General features: G+C 39.2%; 1 pseudogene; it reads right to left on the bottom strand.

The window, feature by feature from the left end:
* Positions 1 to 5,518: 5,518 nt before the first annotated feature.
* LOC101447338 (olfactory receptor 2G3-like) lies at positions 5,519 to 9,581 on the bottom strand (annotated as a pseudogene).
* Between the last annotated feature and the right edge of the window lie 792 nt (positions 9,582 to 10,373).

Below are 10,373 nucleotides of genomic sequence, written 5' to 3'. Positions count from 1 at the left end.
TACCAGATGGAAAACTAAACAAAGGTAGTAGAAATTAAGAGTTAGACACTTTGTGGATCAAAGAAAGGGAGGTGGAATATAGGAGATATAGCAGATGGTGGAGGATATCAAGTTGTAGGGGAAAGGGGATAGTGTAGGTAGCCTAAATCTATTCACAGAGAAATGAGGCAGTGGAGGATGAAGAAACCCATCAAATGTGGGGTGTTTCCTGCAGGACCTATTGTATTGTTAAGCTAAAATAGAATAAGAGGAATATCCGGGACAAGAGCAAGAGGATTAAGGAAAGAAAAAAAAAAATACAAAGAACAGAAACCCCGCTGCTGCCTCAGCAGCCCGGCCTGCCCGCGCCCCCAGCGCTGCTGCTGCCTCAGCGGCCCAGCCCACCCGGCTACCCCGGCCGCCATATTTTCTTTAGATTTGTGTTTGTCATATACTGTTTGATTTTCTTTTTCTGTTTTGGTCTTTTCAGTTACTCTTACACTCTCCTCCAACTCTGTCTCTCTTGTTTTTTCTTTCTTCCTTCAGAACTCCCTTTAGTATTTCTTAAAGGGCAGGTTTCTTGTTGGCATACTCTCTTAGTTTCTGTTTATCTGTGAATATTTTGAACTCCCCATTATTTTTTAATGCTAATTTTGCTGGATAGAGTATTCTCAGTTGGAATTTTTCTTCTTTTAGGTCCTTGACTATGTCATACCACAGTCTTCTTACCTCCATGGTTTCGGATGAGAAATCAGCACTTAATCTTATGGAGTCTCATTTGTAAGTGATGGTTCTCTTTTCTCTTGCTGCTTTTATTATTTTCTCTTTGTCTTGAGCATTGGATATCTTGACAAGTGTATGTCTTGGGGTAGGCCTGTTTGGACTTATGCTGTTTAGAGTGCATCGTGCTTCCTGGACATGTACACCCATCTCCCTCAATAGGTGTGGGAAGTTTTCAGGAATTATTTCCTGCAATATGCCTTCTGTCCCCTTTCCCTTCTCTTCTTCTTCTGAGATGCCTATAATGCATATGTTTGGGCATTTTGCATTGCCATTCATGTCCCTAAGCCTCTGCTGGATTTTTTCTATCTTTTTACGGACCATTTCTACTATCTGTTAAATTTCAGATGTGCTGTCTTCCACATCACTTAATCTCTCCTCGGTCTCTTTGATTCTGCTGTTATTTTCTTAGAGTTTATTTTTGATGTCTTGAATTGTGCTGCTCATCACCAGCATATCTGTTGTCTTTTTGCTTATTTTTGCAATTTCTTCTGTATTCTTTCCAATTGTTTTCTTCATATTCTTAATCTCTTCCTTCACCTCATTAAATTTGTCCCTAATATATGTTTTGAGATATTTAGTTACTTGTTTAATGTTCTGCTCCTCTTACTGATTTTTAGTTTGTTCATTGGATTGGGGCATGTTTTCCTCATTATTGTGTTGGTTTGTAGTTTTTTGTTGTTGTCTGGTCATCATTTTATCTTGACAGGTTTTGTCAGTTGCTTAGCTTCTTTGTCTAGTTTGGATTTTAATTAGTTGTTTTTGCATGCATGTTAAGTGTTCTCTTTGTCACTTTGTTCTTCTTATTCTGTTTCCTTGTTGTTGGCTAAGTTCATTTGAAGGAAAATAATAGGGCCAGAGGAAGCAAAAGGAGTAAGAAAAGAAAATGAATATTAGTAGTATTGGTAGTAAATATTAATAGAAGTACCATGTGAGATACCGGAGAATGGATATTAGACTCATGTAAGGTTTGTAGAGTTATAACAGTAAGAAAAGTAGAGTATATAAAAAAAAATAGAGAGAAAAGAGAGGACAATAATATAAAACAAATATAAGGCAGAAAACAGAACAAAGGTATTAGTAGTAAAAAGTCAGAAAATTAGGGGGGCAAATAAAGGGAGGTGTAATGTAACAGAAACAATCAATAATGGAGGACAGAAAGATGTAGAGGAAAGGAAAGAGTGTTGGTGGTCAAAATCAATACACACAGAAACAAGTAAATGGAGGATGAGGAAATACAGCAAATGTGAAGCTTTCCTTGCAGCACCTAATATAAAAAGAATAAGAAAGCAGAGAAAGAAAGAAAGAGGAAAAAAAGGGACAAAAGGGAGTGGGGAAGTAAGCAGGAAAAAGAAAAAGAGAAAGAAAGAAAAAAAGGGCCTTGGGAAAATAAAGAGGAAGGAAAAACAAGGAAAAACTAACCAAATACTAGGGAAAGTTTCAAGCAAGGGATCCTGTTTGTATTTAAATAAAACACTTAGGGATCTGACATTCCCTCTTTTCTCCCTTCCTCACTTTCCCTCTCTCCCAAGCAACAGTAAAGCTGCCTGAGAGGTCCAGTAGGAGATTCAAGTGGGTCCTTATTGAATCAGCTCTGCACAGAAAACATTGACTCTTAATTTCCACAGAGAGAAAACCCACACCTCACCAGGAACCCCAAGTATACTATTGGAAACTTGGAAAGCACCTCCCACAGTCCTTATCCTTTAGGTATGCTATGACAGGGCTAGTTGATTTTCTGACTCCACCTTCTCTCACACCCAGTTTCCTCTCCCAGGGTATTTAGGTGAATTGGGCTTTCTCAGCATATTCACCACTCCTCTATTCCCAGATTCTCCCCAAGCCAGCAGGTATGCTCCTTCAAGCACAAGAAAAGAAAAAAAGGAAAGATAAAAGGGTGGGGAGGGGGACACCAGAAAATTGAACCTACACAAGTCAGGCCCCGTACGGCTCCCCCCCCCATCAACTCCCTCCCACCCATAGAGTCAATCCAAAACCAGAGGACTAAGGCAACCCTGGATCTCTGGGAGCACTGGACTTGGGAAAGGGATGTCTGGGACTCTGTAGACCCAGGGCACATAGGTCCATGGAACACAGGCTATGGGGGCTCAGGGGACACTGACCTGGAGACCACGCATCTGGGGACCATGGGGCCCAGGAACACCACCACACAACTGACAGTTCTCAGGAAACACCACAGCTGCCGGCCCCTCGGGGGTAAGGGTCCCTCCAGTCCACAGCTTCCGACCTCTGTACTTGTAAGCCGCAATTCTACCTTTGGCAAGCACCCACCTCTGCCACTCTCTCTCCAGACTGATGTCCACACACCCTCCACCCTGCAAGTCCCCAAGAGAGCCTACTCTGGCAAGACTCCAACCCCACTTGGCAGTCTCTTCGCAGAGAGTCCATAAGGTGCACTCACTCAGATGCCTTCTTGCCCCGACTCTCATCTCATTTTCTTATTAATTGTATTCAGTCATTTTCCTTGCTTCATTTTTTAAGAAGTTTTGAATCACAGAAGGTTTACAACTATGGCACAGGAGATCATGAATGTGGGATGTCAGTGATGGGGATACTTGGGAAAAGGTTCACCTGGAACATAGCTATAAGATATATAAACTTGTTCAAGCAGTCATGGGGCATTATCACAGTGGTGGAGATTCACACTATAACCAAAAGCTGCCATATTCTCTAATGTGACAACAAGAATCCCCTGAGTTTAGGGGCAGTGACTTGTGAAGGAGGAAAGACTATTGATAGGCCCTTGATATTGATACGTATACTCATGAACCTTTACTTTTGAAATTAAAACTTAGCCTAACATTATAGGGTGCCTAAGAGTTACTTCTTGAGAGTCTCCTTTTTCCTCAAATGTGGCCTTTCTCTAAGCTGAATGCAGCATATAAATGCATTACCTTCCCCCCAGCATGGAGCATGACTCCCAAGGATGAGCATCTCTGGCACTAAGGATTACTACCAAGCACCATATAGCAATGCAATGCAATTGAAATTAAATGTTGACCAAAAGGAGGAAAGGGTAAAGACAAATGAGTTTATTAGGCAAAAAGACTTCAAGTAAGTAGGGAAGTCATTCCAGAGATTACGTTTATGTACATTTCAGCAAGATCTCATTGACACCCAAATTAAATATTCCTTAAAATTACAGAAATATTCAGATACTATAGGCAAGACAGAGAGCTCAGGAGTTTGGGGCCATGCCAGTGGGCCCTACATGGGAACTTATGCTATTCAGTGTGACAGAGATGGACTCAGGTGTGGTTTCCCTAAACATGGCTCTTCTACCCCTTCTATTTGAACCTATAGTTAGTGCTGGAGTTGATAGGTGTATGTCCAAGAGACTTAAATCTTTGGGCTGTCCATGTGCCAGCCAGTCCTTGAACCTCAAGTGTTCCACCACCTATTCTGCAGTTCATTGGACTCACCCAGGACAACTAACAAGAAGAGGATGCTGGGCAATGACCATTCCAAGGAACAGAGAGCATCTGCAACTGTAAGCAAGATAGTCCCATCCAGTTGCCCCCATGGGATCTAAGCATCCTCACAATTAGAGGTGGAGTGGACATCATCATCCCAGAATCCTCAGGATTGGGGAATGAATGCTGGACTAGAGTAAACTTACAGGTATTTTAGTATAGGCTTATTGTGATTCTATCAATGGAAAAACTTTTATCAATGATGTGGAGGCAGTGGCCACTGGAGTATCTGAGTGGAGGGAGAGGGAAAAAAACAAGTATAACACAGGGACATTTTTGGGTCATGGATATTGTCCTGAATGACATCGCAATGACAGATACAAGCCATTATATATCTTGTCATGACTTACAAAATTTTGTGGGGGAGAGTGTAAATTGTGATGTAAACTATAATCCACACTTAGTGGATTAATGCTCCAACATGTGTTTATCAATTGTAACAAATACACCACACTAATGAAAGATGTTGTTAATGTGGCAAACTGTGGGAACAGTAGGGAGTGGGGAATATGGTAATCCCCTTTATTTTTTCTGTAACATTTATGTAATCTAAGTATCTTTAAAAAGAAATAAAAATAGCAGAGGGTTATTCACAAAAAGTCAATAGAAGAGATGAATTTCAAACACAGGCAGTCTGGTTCCAGAAACCATGTGCTATCTCAACAAAAAGTCCAAGGACACAAAATAGACTGACAAATAAGATTGAATACAAGGTATCTCAGAGCAGGCCTTTGGGCCATCTGCACATAAATAATATGATTGATTAGTGGTAAAAACATTTTTTAAATATATGTGTGTGTGTGTATATATATATATATATATATATATAATTTACCTTAGTAGCATTTCAAGTAGATTCATATCTCAGATTAATAAATACAAACCATTCCCACACCTATTTTCAAGTTTGAGTTTGTTCTTATTTTCCTTAAAAGAATCAGCATAATGTGTACAAAAATGTTTTAAATAATATAATACAAGGGATATTTCAAAGACGATGCTACAGAAATTTCATCACACTAACATTTCTTTTTCTGTAAATTGTTTGAAATTTAAACTCTGCTTTAATTCTGGAACTACATATAGACACAGGAATTGTTGTACACAAACACAGACACTCACAAAGAAAGTTACAAGAACAGCACAAGTTTATCTGAATGTATTTCATTTCTCAGATTGTTTTAGCCTTATCTATGTATATACAGTCAGGGAAATAAATGACATACATAAAATAGACTTGGGAGCAGATATTTACATTGTGTCTCTTAAGGATATTTCCAGAAGACAAAGGCACTGAATCCTGATTTTTCGTTAGGAATTTTCTCTCTCCTCAGCAACGTCTTCAGAGCTTCTTTGACATCCTTATTCCTCAGAGTACGTATGAGGGGATTGAGGGTGGAAATCACAACTGTGTAGAGGAGGATGAGGAATTTGCCCTGGTTGTGACTGTAGGATCTCTTGGGTTAGATGTTGATGACAGCGCTGGGCCCAAAAAAAAGGGACACCACTATTAGATGGGATCCACAGGTCCCCAGGGCTTTGCACCAAGCTTGGGCTGACTTAATTTTTACCACTGCTTGAGCAATGAGCCCATAGGAGACCATTAACAAGGCCATAGGAAGAAGGAGCAGAACTAGGGTGGCCATGAAGAGCTGGACTTCATTTTTGTGGATGTCAACAAATGCCAGCTCGATCATGGTGGGCATGTGGCATCATCATGGCAGGTATGATGATGCCACATCGAGGAAGCCAAAGAATGATGGTACTCTGGATGACAGTGTTTCCCACTCCACTGAGCCATGCTATTCTTGCTAAGGTCTTGCAAAATGAAGGGTGCATGACAGCAGTGTAATTGAGAGGTCTGCACACAGCCACATAGCCGTCAAATGCCATAACAGTAAGGAGAACACAGTAAGTGGAGCTCAGAGAGAGTGACACATAGAGCTGTTTGGCACAGCCAGTGGAGGTGATGGTCTTGGCTGGCCCCTTCAGATTCCACAATAGCTGGAGGACAATACTGGTTGTGAAGCAAACGTCAAGAAAGGATAGATTTGTGAGGAAAAAATTCATAGGCATGTGGAGGTTAGGGCCCAGAAAGGAGAACAGGACAATTGCTGAGTTGCCTATGAGTGTCAAAAGACAGGATATCAAGACTACTGTGAAAAGGACTACCTCCATTTGTGGCTGGTCTGAGAACCCAAGCAAAATAAATTCTCCCTCTGATGTCAGATTAATTTTCTCCGTTGACCTACTCAAGTAAACAGAAAAATAGGCATTGGGAATTGAATTTAGGAAAATATCCCTATTATTGTTTATTTATTTGCAGTATATTTAAATAATATTGAAAGTAAACCTTTAGATGAGGTTTTTCTGTCAGTCTTCATAGAGAAAGGAAAATAAGTAATTACTAAAAAAAGGTATCCTTAAACAAAGGCATTTACCAGAGGTAAATAGATAATAATGTGTGTAGGCATTGATTTACAAAACTATTAATCAGTACAGTTTTGAATTTACAATCAAATTACAAACAAAATAACTGACCAATAATTGGGGTTTGATTCAAATAATTTGGTGCCTCCTCATAATGAAGCACTATTCAATCACCAGTGTTATGGATAATGTTGATTGATAAGGAAAATGTTTATGTTTATTAATGAAAATAGTTGTTTACAAAATGCAAACAAAATATATATCTAACATCTGATAACAAAGACATTACATTTTTCACTTTCACCTCCCACAGAACTGAATATAGTACATATATGCTTGAGGGGCTAGTGTATGGATGGGTGATTGGTCTATGATATTGTCTGACTAGAGATAGTGCAAATGTCCAGCCAAGAAATGCCTTTGTTCATTCTTTCTCTTGAGAAAACCCTACTGTGGACATTAGACAACTCCAAGTTAGTTAGCAACTTGAAGACACAGATCCCAAGGTCTTGAGAGAGTCAGTATCTTACAGATTTCTCATTTTTCATGATGTGTTTTCCTCCAAGGAATATGGCTGAGGAAATATTTACTTTAGCCTCTCAGGAGGGTATTGGGCAGTGACACTGGCTTCAGGAGAGAAACTGTGTATACTGATGTCATGTCATTTGTCTATCTTCTTCTCTACACAATGGGAAAGTAAAAGGGACAAGGAGCATGAGATTTGGAGGACTGGAGTCACCTGCCTTACTTCCTCATCTCCCCACTTCTCTCAGTTGCTCTGATCAACAACAGATGACTCAGCCCTTCCTTCAAAGGCTCACTTCCAGGATTTCTTCCTGAGGTCTGACCTTTTTGAATCTAACTCAAATGAAATCATTCTTGTTCATAGCACAGGGAGAGTCACAAAAGATGCTTGGGGAAGGGGGAGAGAAAATTCTTGATCTTTCTGTGAAAAGGAAAAGGATATTCCTCTAAAGGATTTCTTCCTGTTACAAACAGCCCTTGATAAATCTTGTTCATATTTCAGATCACATAAGATATCAGGTGGGGAAAATTGTTTTTTAAATCTTTGCTGGGTTAAAATTTCATGCACACACACTCCAAACTCCAACCTCTGGTCACTCTCCTCAAGTCTGTTAAGGCACAACTCTCAGACATGAGCCATGGAAAAGGCTAATGCCACCACATCCCACTTTCAATCAATAAGCCGGCTCCACTGGATGGAAGGGAATAGCCACTATTCACTGTAAACAGGATAAAATGTACACTAAGGAAGGGGATGTAGTAGTAAACCCTCATCAGATGATTCTGCAAAATCCAAGATTTAAAAATAATTTAGAATATTGCAATGCGAAGATATGGGAAGATTATTTGCAATATTTTTACTTCATGTCTGATTCTGACATAAGCAGGACACTTGTCAGCATTTATATTAATGCTCTTTTCCTTTGCAAATCTGAACATTAAAGAAAGTTCATTTCTCAAGCTGCTGTTTCCAAATCTAACATCATATTAGATTAAGTGATTTTAAAATTTGACACCAAATTAGAAAATTGGTAATTAGTAGATTTCTGCTTAGTGAAGGTTGGGTAACTTATGAATTCATATAGGGAGAAAGTACATTTTGAAAAAGTTCACATTTAACATGAATTTTACATTTTAAAGTATGTAAATTATAAATTTTCTGGAGGTGATGAAATAACTTCTTGAGCTCCCATTTGATCACAAGAGTAGAATATTTGAAATAATTGAAAAGTGATTTTTAAATATTAAAATCAAAACACATCAATCTGGTATAAAAAAAGCATATAATCCATCCCCTCTCCCAACCTCGTTTTTCCCTATTAATGACCTCTTATATTATTGGGGACAATATGTTACAGTTGATGAAAAATATTGAAGTATTGCAACTAACTAAATTCTGTAGTTTCCATTATGGTTCACATTTTTTGCTGTAGTGTTTTATAGGTTTTCACAAATGCATAAAGTCATGTGTCAGTCAATGCAGTACCAAACAGAAAAACTCCAAAGCCCTAAAAATGCCCTGCCTTTCCTGTTTTCTTCCCTCGCCCTCTCCTCAGAGCCTCGGCTAACCACTGTCTTTATTTGATTGTCACAAGTTCTTCCTTTGCCTCCTGCTAATAACTACAATAACAGTAAATCAGTTTTAGTCTGTGGTTGCATTCCCTTTATCTTTGTACATCCCTCAGTCTTGAAGAATTTGGAATGATGTCCATTCTGCTTCAGATTAGGAAGGGTCTTAGATATTATGGGGCAGATGGAAGAAACGGTCTTGCTTGAAGTTGTATATATGCTTTATTTTCTAAGGTGAAACTTGCCCATCATCAAAAATGTTTTATATATATATTTTATAGTAAAACATTCATACATCACCATATATAAACAATAAGTATATAATTACATTGGTTATTATTGTGCTAAGTTTCAATTTTACAGGAATAATGTTTGTAAGTACAAGCACTGATACTGAAGGCTTGGCGCATTGACCTGCTTATATACTCCAGAGATTTGGGCCACTCTCTTTGAGAAAGTAGAAGGACTCCCCAGGATGGGAGCTTAATATTTTGTTGGCTATTGTCTGGTTCTCCGCCCACTGAGAAAACACACTTATGACAACACAAACACATTCATATCTCATGGAGGTATACCCCTGGTGCACCTGTCCCCACACATCCTTGCCACTGAACCTTGCGCCAGTAAATCTTCCCTGCCATATATTCCAAAAGAACACTCCCACAGCAGTATTCTCAGGCACAATCCTCAGCTCTTCAAGTTCACTGAGACACACTTACACCTATCACATCTTCCATCCTTCCCCCCAGCACTATGGATAATTCTAACCCTCACTTACCACTCAACCTCACACTCCAGCACCATCGTTCACACTCACAATTCTACACAACCATCACCTCAGTCTACTGCAAAACCATTACCATCAACCTTATCATAGGTTCTGCCCAGATTGAAAATCGGTTCCCCACTTTCCACTCCCTTTCTATCTCCTGGAAATCTATCTTCCAAATGCTACCTCTTGAGTCTGCTCCACATTCTTAGCTCATATCAATGAGATGACACAACATTTGCTCTTTAGTGACTGGCTTACTGCACTCCACATAAAGTCCTCGAGGTTCATCCATGTTGTATGTGTCAGTACTTTTTTCCTTCTTATAGTTGAATAATTTTCCGTTGTATATTTATACCATATTTTGTTTATCCATTCATAAGTTAATGGACACTTGTGTTGCTTCCAACTTTTGGCAATTGTGACTAATACCACCATGAACATCAGTGCGCATATATCTGTTTGTGTCCCTGCTTTCAATACTTCTGGGTGTATTCCTGGTAATGGGATTGCTGGATCATATGACAATTCTATACTTAGTTTCCTGAGTAACCGTCAACCAGCTTCCACAATGACTGAACCATTCCATATACCCACCAATAGTGAATGAGTTAAAAACAACATTGTATAATTTGAAAAAGTTCATTATCTTGCTGCTTTAATCTTGTTACTGAGCAATGGGCTTGCTGTACTTTGTGCACAGTAGCTGATACCATAGCAGTGTTATTTTGAGAAAAGAAGAAATTTGTTGCAAGGTCAGCCAGCACAGAGACAGAAGATAAGACTCAAATCTGCCTCCCTAAACTGGGAGATGAGCAGGGTTTTTA

This window comes from Dasypus novemcinctus, chromosome 22 (genome assembly GCF_030445035.2).
Source record: "Dasypus novemcinctus isolate mDasNov1 chromosome 22, mDasNov1.1.hap2, whole genome shotgun sequence".
NCBI lineage: Eukaryota > Metazoa > Chordata > Mammalia > Cingulata > Dasypodidae > Dasypus > Dasypus novemcinctus.
This window is presented reverse-complemented; position numbering and strand designations above follow the sequence as displayed.